The sequence below is a fragment of the Cryptomeria japonica genome, chromosome 3, assembly GCF_030272615.1.
Source record: "Cryptomeria japonica chromosome 3, Sugi_1.0, whole genome shotgun sequence".
NCBI lineage: Eukaryota > Viridiplantae > Streptophyta > Pinopsida > Cupressales > Cupressaceae > Cryptomeria > Cryptomeria japonica.
The window spans coordinates 947,832,177-947,843,906 of NC_081407.1; the positions used below are offsets into that span (position 1 = coordinate 947,832,177).

At 40.5% G+C, this 11,730-nt stretch overlaps 1 non-coding gene across 1 annotated transcript; it reads left to right on the forward strand.

Moving 5' to 3' along the window:
* Window positions 1-10,960: 10,960 nt before the first annotated feature.
* Window positions 10,961-11,052, forward strand: LOC131038961 (small nucleolar RNA Z103). The gene has a single exon (XR_009104585.1). It is a non-coding gene; the product is annotated as a small nucleolar RNA Z103 (small nucleolar RNA).
* The last annotated feature ends 678 nt before the right edge of the window (window positions 11,053-11,730 follow it).

Consider the following 11,730-nt stretch of genomic DNA (forward strand, 5'->3'; position numbering starts at 1 on the left):
ATAACTCCCCAAGGTGATTCTATACCAAAGTCATACCGCTTATCATTTCCTTGCACCAACAATATAGCGGAATACGAGGCATTAACAACTGGGTTAAGAATTGCAGTTCAGTGGAAGATCCAAGAACTTCGTGTTTTTGGGGATTCTCAACTTGTCATCCGTCAAGCAACTGATGATTATCAAACAAAAGATGAAAAGCTAATGCCTTACAAACAACTGGTAGATAATCTGAAACAACACTTTGCAAAGATAGAGTTTGAGCAGATACCAAGAGAACAGAATCGTGCTGCTGATGCCATGGCTACAATTGCTTCGCTCATTGACCTACCGCAAAATGAGACCTGCTATGAGTTCCTGGTGGACAACCTGCTGATTCCGTCATATGAGATCACTCCTACGGAAATGATATGTGTTGTTGGTCCTGAATCCCAGTTATATGGTTCCATATTCACATACCTTCGCGACAACATCTTACCTCCCGATTTATCGAACAACCAACGTCGCACTTTCATCCGCCAATCCTCCCGATACGTTATCCTAGCTGATATCCTATACCGACGAGGTTTAGATGGCACCCTCCTTAGATGTTTAGAGAGTGACGAAGCTCAGATTGCGTTACGAGAAGTGCACAAAGGGATATGTGGTCCGCATACTAGTGGTCCTACCTTGGCCAAGAAACTTATCAGGACTGGATATTACTGGCCTACTATGGAAAAAGATGCATATCAGTTTGTCAAGAAGTGTAAGCAGTGTCAAATTCATGGAGACCTCATACATGCACCAGCACAGGAACTACAGCCACTTGCATCTCCTTGGCCCTTTTGTCAGTGGGGACTCGATCTCATAGGCAAGATTCACCCTCCTTCTTCCAATGGACATAAATTCATTATCACAGCCACAGAGTATTTCACAAAGTGGATTGAAGCCGTGCCTCTCACACAAGTTACTGGGAAACAAATCGCTACTTTCATCCTGAACTACATCATTTGCCGATACGGGATTCCTACTTCCATTATCACCGATAACGGGCGTCCTTTCAAGAACCAGGATGTTCGTGAACTCTGTGAGCGCTTCCATATCTCTCATCGTTTCTCCACACCATATTACCCCCAAGGTAATGGCCAAGCTGAGGCGTCTAACAAAACAATTCTCAAAATACTTAAAAAGACAGTCGACGACGCTGGCTGTAACTGGCATGTCCAACTCAATCCCGCACTTTGGGCCTATCGTACTAGTGTCCGCACACCTACAGGAGCTACACCTTACTCACTTGTCTACGGTGCTGAAGCCATCTTGCCTATTGAGGTCGAGTTACCTTCTTTACGGGTCTCCTTGAGAAACATAATCAACGATGAAGACTACAGGGTCTCTCGCTTACAAGAACTAGAACTGCTGGAGGAACGACGACACACTGCTTTTAATTATCTCAAGGCTTACCAACAACGAATGAGTCGCAGTTACAATCACAAGGTCAAGCCTCGCACATTTGAGGTAGGTGACTTAGTCCTCAGAGAGAACCCCAAGAATCAGCAAGATAGAGAAAAGAAGGGCAAATTTGAACCCAACTGGCTGGGTCCTTACATCATCACAGCAGTATATGGATCTGGGGCATATCAGCTCTCAACTATAGAAGGTGAACCCTTGGAGGATCCTATCAATAGCATGCACCTTCGCAGGTTCTACACATAGCTTTTCAGAATATCCTAATTCAAAAATACAAAAAAATCAAAAAATTTCAAAAATACAAAAAAATTATAAAACAAAAAAATCGTTACTTGGTGAAAACCTGGCAAACAGGCGCCTTGTGACAACAAAAAAAATTGAAAAATCCAAAAAAGTAAAGAGAAATAATTTCGTCCAACGGTGAAAACCACTTCGGTGGCGCCCTGGGCAAGTACCATGGTGAAAACTGGGTCACCAGCGCCATGCGTAGGGACTTTGCTCCTCCCTCCTTCAGGATTCTCTTTCATCCTTTCACTTTGCACACACTCACAACTTATTCGCTCACAATAAACTTACCCATTCCCATCATGGCTTGTTATTGATCTACCCAAGATTGGTTAGCCATCCATAACCCTCCCTTTTCACTCCCTTTTCCATCCATAATAAATCAGATCCTATCTGTGACTACGGCCAATTCCTACGTCTAGTAATGGGTGTGGAACTGAGAACATCACATGTTTCGAGGAGTACAGTTTCTTTCAGCCTTCTTCAGTCTATCCGCGCACAATCCGCAATAAAGCAACATTTGCATCGCAAATCCGCAATAAAGTTTCGTCTTCTCCACAATAAAGTATCAGTTTCATGGATTCAGTCAGTTTCAAATGAGACACAGCAGCAACAATGAGCTTCAACAAAATCAAATCTTTCAATAGACTCAGACAACATATGGTTCAGTGCTATCTATCCTTTTTGTGAAAGTGAACATTGTGACCACAATCGAATAAGACTTAAACAAGTGACAAGAGACACTAAACTTGAGGACTACAGTGGATGTTGGTGTCGAGTCTTGGTTTTCTTTTGATTTTATCTTTTTGGTGACATGTCTTTTAGCTTTTCCAGGATGTCTTTGACTAGAGATTCTATCTTCAGGATGTCTTTGACTAGAAAGGCGAGGATGGGGTATCGTCACTTATTTGCATTTGCTGTCTGTGGATTGTCTTTTAGTAATGCTATGACTTGTCCAAGGATATGAGGACACTGTGAGTCTAGTATGAACTGGGGCATTCCTTGTTTGTGACTGTCTTATCTCCATGCAAACAGGTATAATGACTTTCTGGGCCGAACAAATGCCTCGATTGTCATAACCTATTCTGCCATAATAAAGCTCAATGATGATAACGCACAAGAAGCTCTTTCACGTTCATATCTTCTGTCTTCCATCCCCCTTTCTTGATTGACTTCCATTGTCCTTCTCGAGTCCGTGTAGCCCGCTATCACATGACTAAGTATAATGACACACCAAAAACCATTTGCATTTCATATAGTTACACCTACATCACCACATATAAGCATTTCATACATACATATAGATATCACAATTGCATCACATCCTGCATACAACACATGTTAGCACATTTCACATTTTCATTATGTAAATAATCATTTGCATTATCATATTCATTTGCATTACATACATTCACATTTGCATCATGCATCACATATACAATATAAAAGAACAAAGATGTATTGCATTGCATCATATAAGCATCCATATCATAAAACAGGTATCACATAAGAACATCTCATCACATAAGGTACACATGCATATAGCTGCCGCAAAAATGGATCATCTCATATATATAATCAAATGTGTCATAATACAATGATGTCAAAAGAATCATATGGCTACAAAAGAATCACCCGCAGGTGTCTACAATACAATAATGGTACATATACTGATACAATGGGAGCCCACTATAGCTATGAGGAACTCCCTCCCTCGGAGCCGCCTCGCCTCGACGGAGTCTGAGCTGTAGATGGACCTGCCCCAGGATCCCCCTGTCTCTCTGGTGGTGGTGGAGGCCCCATAACCCCACCGCTGGATGCCTGTCTCCTGCGGCTCCCTCCCGTAGCCGTCGCTGTGCGCGACGATCTATGGAAGCTCCTAGCCCGCTGATCTGCTGGCACGGCTGCATAGTATAGATCCCTCCAGTAGGCGATCTCCTCTCCGGCTCGCAAAACATATGCGTAGCCTGCCCCTGCATCCTCTGCTGCCCGCCTACCTGCCCTTAGAGCTTTCTCGGCCTCTGTATATCTCTGGATGGCCTGATCTCTCTCCCGCTCTGTATCTCGGACCCTGATCCTGAGGTGGTTCCTCTCTCGAACCAAATCCTCAATCTCATCTGCCTGGCCCTGGCAGATCTCCCGCAGCCTAAGCACCTCATCCTCCTCAAAGTCTCCGCTCTCCGTCCCTGCCTGTGGCTCCTCCTCTACAGGTGCCTGTCCCTGTGCCTCTGCCTGCACCTGTCCCTGTGCCTGTATAGGTACCTGTGGCTGTACCTGTCTCTGTCCCTCTGGCTGCACCTATCTCTGTCCCTCTCTGGGACCCTGTGCTGCTGGCACCTGTAGGGGCAGTCCACCCCGTCCTCTAACCACTGGAGCTTCTCTCTCCTGTCCTCCCTCCCTCCGAGGTGCTACCCGTCTCTCTCCCACCACTCCCCTCCGCCTCCGCCGGCCCCTACCTCCATCCTCTCCTCCATCATCATCCTCTCCTCCACCCTCTCCATCCACTGGCTCTGCTGGATCCGTCAATCGAGGAAATGGATGCTCTGCCCAGTACGCAGAGTACTCTGCGTCCATCCCTGCATCATCTACCTCTGGCCACATGTCCCATGGCATCAGCGTCATCTCCGCTAGCTGCATCACTGCCTGATCATAGGATAGCAGTGGGCCAAACTGCACCTGATCTCTGACCGTACGGGCATACATGCCCGAGCCTCGGGGCATCCTCTGAATCCTGCCATACTGCCTGCATACCCTGTCCACCAGCTGTCTCTCTAATATATAGGGCGTCCGCCCAATCAGGTACCTGCTCCGGAAGGTGTAGGGCAGCTCCAGTGCATCGTCCTCCCACTCCTCGCACCCCAGGTACGGCCTCCAGATCACCATGTCAATGTCATCAATGACTCTCCTCCAGTGCTCCAATCTCCCAATCCGAGGCTAGGATGTAATCATGGCATACAGGTGCACAAAACTCTGTCCCTGTCCTCTGCCTCTGAAGTGAATCGACCGTGTGATGGGAAGGTGCTCATAGGCCCACACCTGCAAGAGAGTCACACCGCAGCCCAAACCCACTGATCCATGGTATACAAACTGATGCAGCTCATAATACAAATGTGCTAGGACACATGGCCCCCATGCATACCTAGTGTGCTCTGCCATCAGCGTCTCCAAGGCCCCTCCCCAGCCCACTGCCAATCCTCGTGTGGCCCTGTCTGGACACAAGTATCCACTGATGACTCCCCCAACAACTGCCGACAATGCTAATCCTGTGGCAATCATGGTGTCCCAGGCTACATGACCTGCTCGCATCTCCAACTCAGGATCCTGAAAAATCCGTCTCAAGGCCTCCCTGTCACCGTCACGGTCGTAGGGGATCAACTCCCCATCAATGGGAACATGTAATATCCTGTATACATCCTCCAATGTCACTGTCATCTCACCCATCGGCAGGTGAAACGTGCATGTCTCTGAGTGCCATCTCTCGGCCAACGCAGTCAGCAACCCCATGTTTGCCCGAAACTCGGGCACATAGAGCATATGTGTGAGACCCATCTCCTCAACGGAAATCATGTCCTGGATAGACAACTCTGGTCGCAGTCTCTGAGTCGACGGGAATCTCTCCCGTGACTCCAACATCGGCAAATACTCCTGCAGTCAAGCAAATCAATCATATCAGTTATCGTGGCATTCACTGTTCATCACAAAATGCTACTCGCTACCTAAATGCATATGGCTATCTACCCTAGTGACACTCACTATTCATCACAAAGTGTTGCTATTTATCCTAGTAGTGCTCCCTGTTCATCACAAAGTACTACGTGTGTGACATTCCCTGTTCATCACAAAGTGTCACTCACATTCGCACTTCCTGTTCATCACAAAGTGCTACCTATCCTGGTGCTCCCTGTTCATCACAAAGTGCCTGGATCTATCCTAATCTTCCTAGAGGACCTACTTGAGTGTATCCTCTCAGCAGCTTATCCAATCGACAGCGTATGTTCATCACAGAACTGCCGATTTGACCTAAAGGACTAAAACCATGCATTTAAACACACAAATGCACTGTTTCAACACACACGCGCTTTTAACTCATAAACGCGCTTATAGACTGCATAAACGCGCTTCTGAAACACAGACGCGCTTTCTGAACACAAACGTGCCTATGCCAGACACAAACGTGACCAGGGAACACAGACGCCCCTGCATGACATAAACGCTACTAAAAATCACAGACGCTTCTGCATTTCACAAACGCGTCTGCATTCAACACAAATGCGGTTCCAGGCACAGACGCGCCTGGATCCGACACAGACGCGCCTGTTGGACACAGACGCGCCTGGCGCTGACACAGACGCGGTTGCGCGTTTTTGCACTTTTAAACTATCCTATTTCTAGCGCATTTATTGCTCCTAAACATGCATTTATGACAAAACTCGAAATGCGTGAAAGTACGAGGAGGTTTTCGGGTACTTACCGGCTCTCCTGCATCGGCTGGTCGCTGGAATCGGCGGACACGGTCGAATCTATGAACGAATGCCATCGCTGCTGACTGCTGCTGCTCTTTTCTCGCTCTGCACTGTGATCTTCTATGGGTGTGGATGACAATGAGGATGTCTTTTGCCCGTGGTCTATCTTATAGCCTAGCCTAGCCCTCGTCTTCATTTCCCGAGTCAGTCTTCCTTATCCCGTGACTTTGTCACTTTATCTGATCAGTCCATTCTATCCTGTCTTTCTTATCGAGAGATTGTCTGCACTCTTTCCAGACTTTTTCATCCAATCTCTCGAGGGGGCATATACTTCCTTATTCTGGGGCAACTCTGTATCAGTTCATCTTATCTTCTTTGAAACAACGCGACAAGCCGCATTGTCTCAAAGAGGGGCAAAATGTAGACACCCAAAATTGTCATGTCTAATTAAATAAATATTTTATTTATTTAATTATCTAATCCTAATTCTTCTATTAATTAAATAAATCTTTATTTATTTAATTAATTCATTTATCCTCTTCTAGCCTTATTTCTCATTTAAATAAATACATTTATTTATTTAAATTATCCCTTTCCTAAATTAAATAAATATTTTATTTATTTAATTGTCCTATTTCTTCTATTAATTAAATAAATCTTTATTTATTTAATTAGTTCATTATCTTTTTCTACACATGACACATGTCATTCATCTCTTATTTCCTACACTACCTACCTCTTTCATTATTTTGGTATTTCTTATACCTACCCTCTAATCCTAGCCGACCTCTCTTTTTACACCTCTCAATCTTAACCCTCCATTTCTTATTGTGTCTTCTATTTAAGGAGATGCTTTCTTCATTGTCAAACCCTAATGACATATCCTAATGACTAATAACTGATTTTGGAGGACTTGGCTACACTACAATTCTACTTGCAACCACATTCCGTTCTTTATTGAGCTCTTGTGCATACAAAAATCTGAGAGCAAGCATATCAAACAAGATCAATGGAGATAGGAAGAATGGAGATCAAAACCCTAGTGGACATGTGATGGTATAATCTTTGTGATTTTGAGTTATTTGCATTGTCTTAGGTTATCTTCATATGTTATGGTGGATCTTTTGTTCATTGTTAGGCTAGGGTTTGGTGGTTGAATCCATTTTAGTCTTTCAATATTGTTGTTTATTGCTATCCATTTTCACCATAAACATTTTCCTTCAAAATTTATCTTTTATCTCAATTATTTTATTAAATTGTGTCAAAATAGAAAGGATCAAAATAAAGCAACCATTCTCTAAAATGACAAGCATTTTAATGGTTGCACATATTTTCTTCTTTTGCATTTCCCTTCAAATTTAACCTCATTTTATTCCCTAAATTTATACAAAATATAATTAAAATAATCAAGGAAGCACTTGCTCTAAAAACAATTGCAAAGTGCAAACTAAATATACTAAATAATAATACCTTACTCTAAGAAAAAAAATAGTAAATAAAAAACCAAAAATTAATATAATAGAGCAGTATTCACATTGTAGGTAACTACGATTATGACATATTACAAAAGTAATCCTAGATTGTCTTTTTGCAGTCTACCCAACCCACCACTTCTAGAACAGAGTTGAAACTTCAACCTCAAGTTTTATATATCCAGTTTATAATTTCACTGGCTAACTAAATGGCAATAAGTTTGCAAATATCATCTACTTCAAAATTTTGCATACATTCTTCATAGTTATTTTATTTAATGTTGCCATGAATACCGACATAGCATCATTACAAAAAACTGGTCATACACAACCCTTGGCTAGTTTTCACCTCATTGTCCAAAGGTTATTTGTGTTGGGATGGCAAAATAAAGGCATCTCCCATTTTTCTGGGTCCTTTGGAACTTCCTTTAAAAATCTCCAAAACCCAAAATACAACTAAAAACTTGCAAAAGCACCAATAAAACCATGATTGCCTGCAGAGTGACACTAGATCACAGTAGTAGTAGAGACAAATGATGCAACTCAAGAAAAACAAAAAAAACCCTAAATATAAATCAACATATCATAAACATGTACGACCACCGAGCAATAGGCCGAGAAAATTATAAATATCAAAGCATTTAAAAGCATGGCGGCCACATATTTCTTTTACTTATTTTGTAATTGAAGATTCTTTTTTCACAAGCGCACTATTAAGTCGCCCCTTAATATAGTATCCTCTCAAAACCTATTTAATATTGGAATTAATATAGTTTACAATTAAAATACTTGCTAAAAAATTGTTTGAAGAATATATCGCCGCCTCATTCATAAAACACACAAACGACTGTCAATTTTATTCAAAAGGTCAAATTTTACTAAACATTTTGTTGTTATTGAAAGAAGCCTCTCAGCCTAACAAACCGCAAGGATGCTGGTAAATGTTGAGAAATTTGACTTTACGCCTACCAATTTCATTTGCTTGAAAGTGTCTAAAGCCTTTTCGACAAATCCATTTTGTGCATGTTTTGAAATCATTGTAGTCCACGAGATAACATTTCTTCATGCCATTCTCTCAAACAATCCATGTGCCCTATCTATGCTTCCACATTTTGCATACATGTCTACCAGGGTAGTTGCATCTACAACATCTGTCAAAATTCCTGCATCCTTTAAGATTTGATGGATGTCGATGACAGGTGTTATTTACATTTTGACATGTTGACCTCCAACTCCAATTGTAAGGTATGCTAAAATTATAGCCATTAAGAATCCGTTCATGCATCGATAAATATGCTAAAATGATTAACAATAATTACCTACACCAATCTTCAACAAAAGGCTAATCAACAATATTCATTTGAAGAAAGGAAGCATGTTCCTCTAAAAACATATCTTTTAATATGCTTGAATGGTAATAGCGTGTAGCTTGAACCAAGCTTCCATTCAAACATTATTGCGAGAGGTGAAAGCTTTGACAAATCAAAAGTTCCAGTAGTAATTGTTTGAATGATCCATATCACAAGAACATGTCCAATGTCATTATCAAGTCCTGCTGTCGTGAACTAGAGTCGACAATGAAGAGATGCTAAGCCAAACAAACCAAACCAAAACTAAAGAAAACAAACTAAAAATATTTTTGGTTGTGTTGATTGTCGATTGTTCAGATGCTCCTGCACCACCTAGCTATGCCTTTACACATCCTCAACATATTTTCAAATGTGGTTGATATATGATGGTAATATCCCCTCTTTGTCTTTGTTTAAAACTTTTAAGATATACTTTCTTTCTGTACTTCTCTCGCCTTTGTCCCAATTGCCTTGATTTTCATTGCTCTTGATTCGGTGTGTCAACCATATTTGTGTTCTTGGAAATGATCTTTGATGGTGTGCTCAAAGGGGAGGTTGAAGGGCACCTTGACTTTTTGGCCAGGGCAAATCATGAGGACTTGTGGAGTGCTTTTTGTTGCTTCGAGGTTACTCAAGTGCACTCCCATAGAAGAGTATACCTCATTGAAACATCCTAGGGAGGATTCTTTGAATATGTGGGTGAATGCACTTAAATTGTATTGGTAGATATTTTAAAGCTTATACAGTTGATTCAAAGATAGCATGGTAGCCCGTTGGATTGTAGTGACATGAGACCCATCATTGACTACAACATCATCTTGTTAAACTCCATCTTTGCCAATAGGATCAATCATGCAAGTGCCTAATTATACCTACAAACCTATATATTTGTGAAAGAATCTTTTCAATTGCATAAAAGGGTCGGGTATAATAATTTTCAATCTTAGAACATCCATTTTTAAATTTTTGTAAGGGTCTTATGTTAAATTTGCATTATTTTTATAGTTTGAAATAAGAGTATAAGTTGAAGTTGATATTTCTTTATCGTATTAATTCCCTTAAGATTATTTATTACAAGCTTCACTTTTTTGTTAATTTATTATATTTTCAAAAAAATATATTCTACATAATCTTTGAGGCATTATTTCAAACAATTGAGATGCCTTATCTATGCCTCCATATGACAGTCTTTAAAGTACAAGAGACAATATAATGACACAAAACTATGAATAAATATGATATACACTACATAAGTTTGTGAAGAATAACACACACTATCATAAAAATTGTCACAAAATAATTTCACGAAAAGGAAAACAAAATAAACAAAAAATTGTCCAAATCAAAATTTAAAGTCTCAAACAACTTACAATGATTTTTGCCTATTCTTTTTAATTATTTTTAATTGTCCAATCTTCTTACTTATTTTTTATATTTAATAGTAATTTTAATGATTGGTAAATATTAAATATTTTAAAATTTATATCCCTTGATATGTTTTACATAATTTAAAAAAAATATAAATATACTACTATTAGCAAATTACATTTGCACTAAATCAAATTAACTACACCATAACAACATACGTGGAAGATGTGCACTTTTATTATTCGGAATAATCCCGAAGGCGGTATATGTATTTCGTCGCAGCTATATCAAACCCTAACGAGTGACAAGAAAACCCTAAATCTTTCTCTAAAATAAAACCCTAGCGAGTAACCAGAAAACCCTAAATCCTTCTTTAAAAGGAGCAGGTATGGAATTGAAGATCCGCAAGCAAATATGCTGGCAATGGCAAAGTATCGAGTCAAGCAACGGTTTTGATCTTGCTTTTGAGAGGTTATGTTGTTTGCCTGTATGTTATTGTTTGAGCTATGTTAGTTTTTACTATTCGTTTGTGTTTCATCTCTTGCAATTACTTATTGGTTGTCTATTTAGTGGTACATGGATGGAAATGAGGATTCTTTCCCCGGATGATCGACAATGATTCCACTCTCCTGCATCATCTCTTCGGAGATTAAGCCAGATTATCTGATCCATCCAAGCTATATATATATATATTTTTGCAATGTTTTTTGTTCGATAATGTATGGTGGGGTTATTTATATGAAATTTAGAGAACTGAGGTTTACGCCAGGGTAAATGCTCGACTATGTAGGGTTTGCTAGGGTTTGGTAATGAAATTTATTTGACGGGGGCTTTACTGTCCTCACGGCCTGGAGCGACTTTTTATGTCGTATATTCCATCGTGAACGTCACACAACAAATATCTGCTTGTTGACGGCGATTTTCTTCTCTTACATGTTAGAAAGAAATTCGCCTCTAAGTGGTAGAAGGTTATATTCTATGGCCCTGGGTAATGCGGCGTTGCTGCTATAATCCTCTGGGACAGGCCATAACACTCACATTTCAGAATTTCTGAAACTAGTATTGTAACTTTGTAAGCTTTGGTTGATTTTTCATTGATGTGCGTGCTAGATTTAATCGAATGCTCTTGTATAGAAAGTACTTTGATAACCAACTGTTTTAAAGGCAATCAATTGTCCTCTTATTGTATTAAGACAAGATAATGGAAGAGTTAATGCCATAATTTCATCCAATTCTGAAAAGTCCTGGGATATTGAACAAGGCTATTCGTACAAGTGTAACCGATGTGCCGTGACAATATGAATTCTCATTGGAGGATAATCTGCGCAAATCGCATTGCAGCTTTCTTCC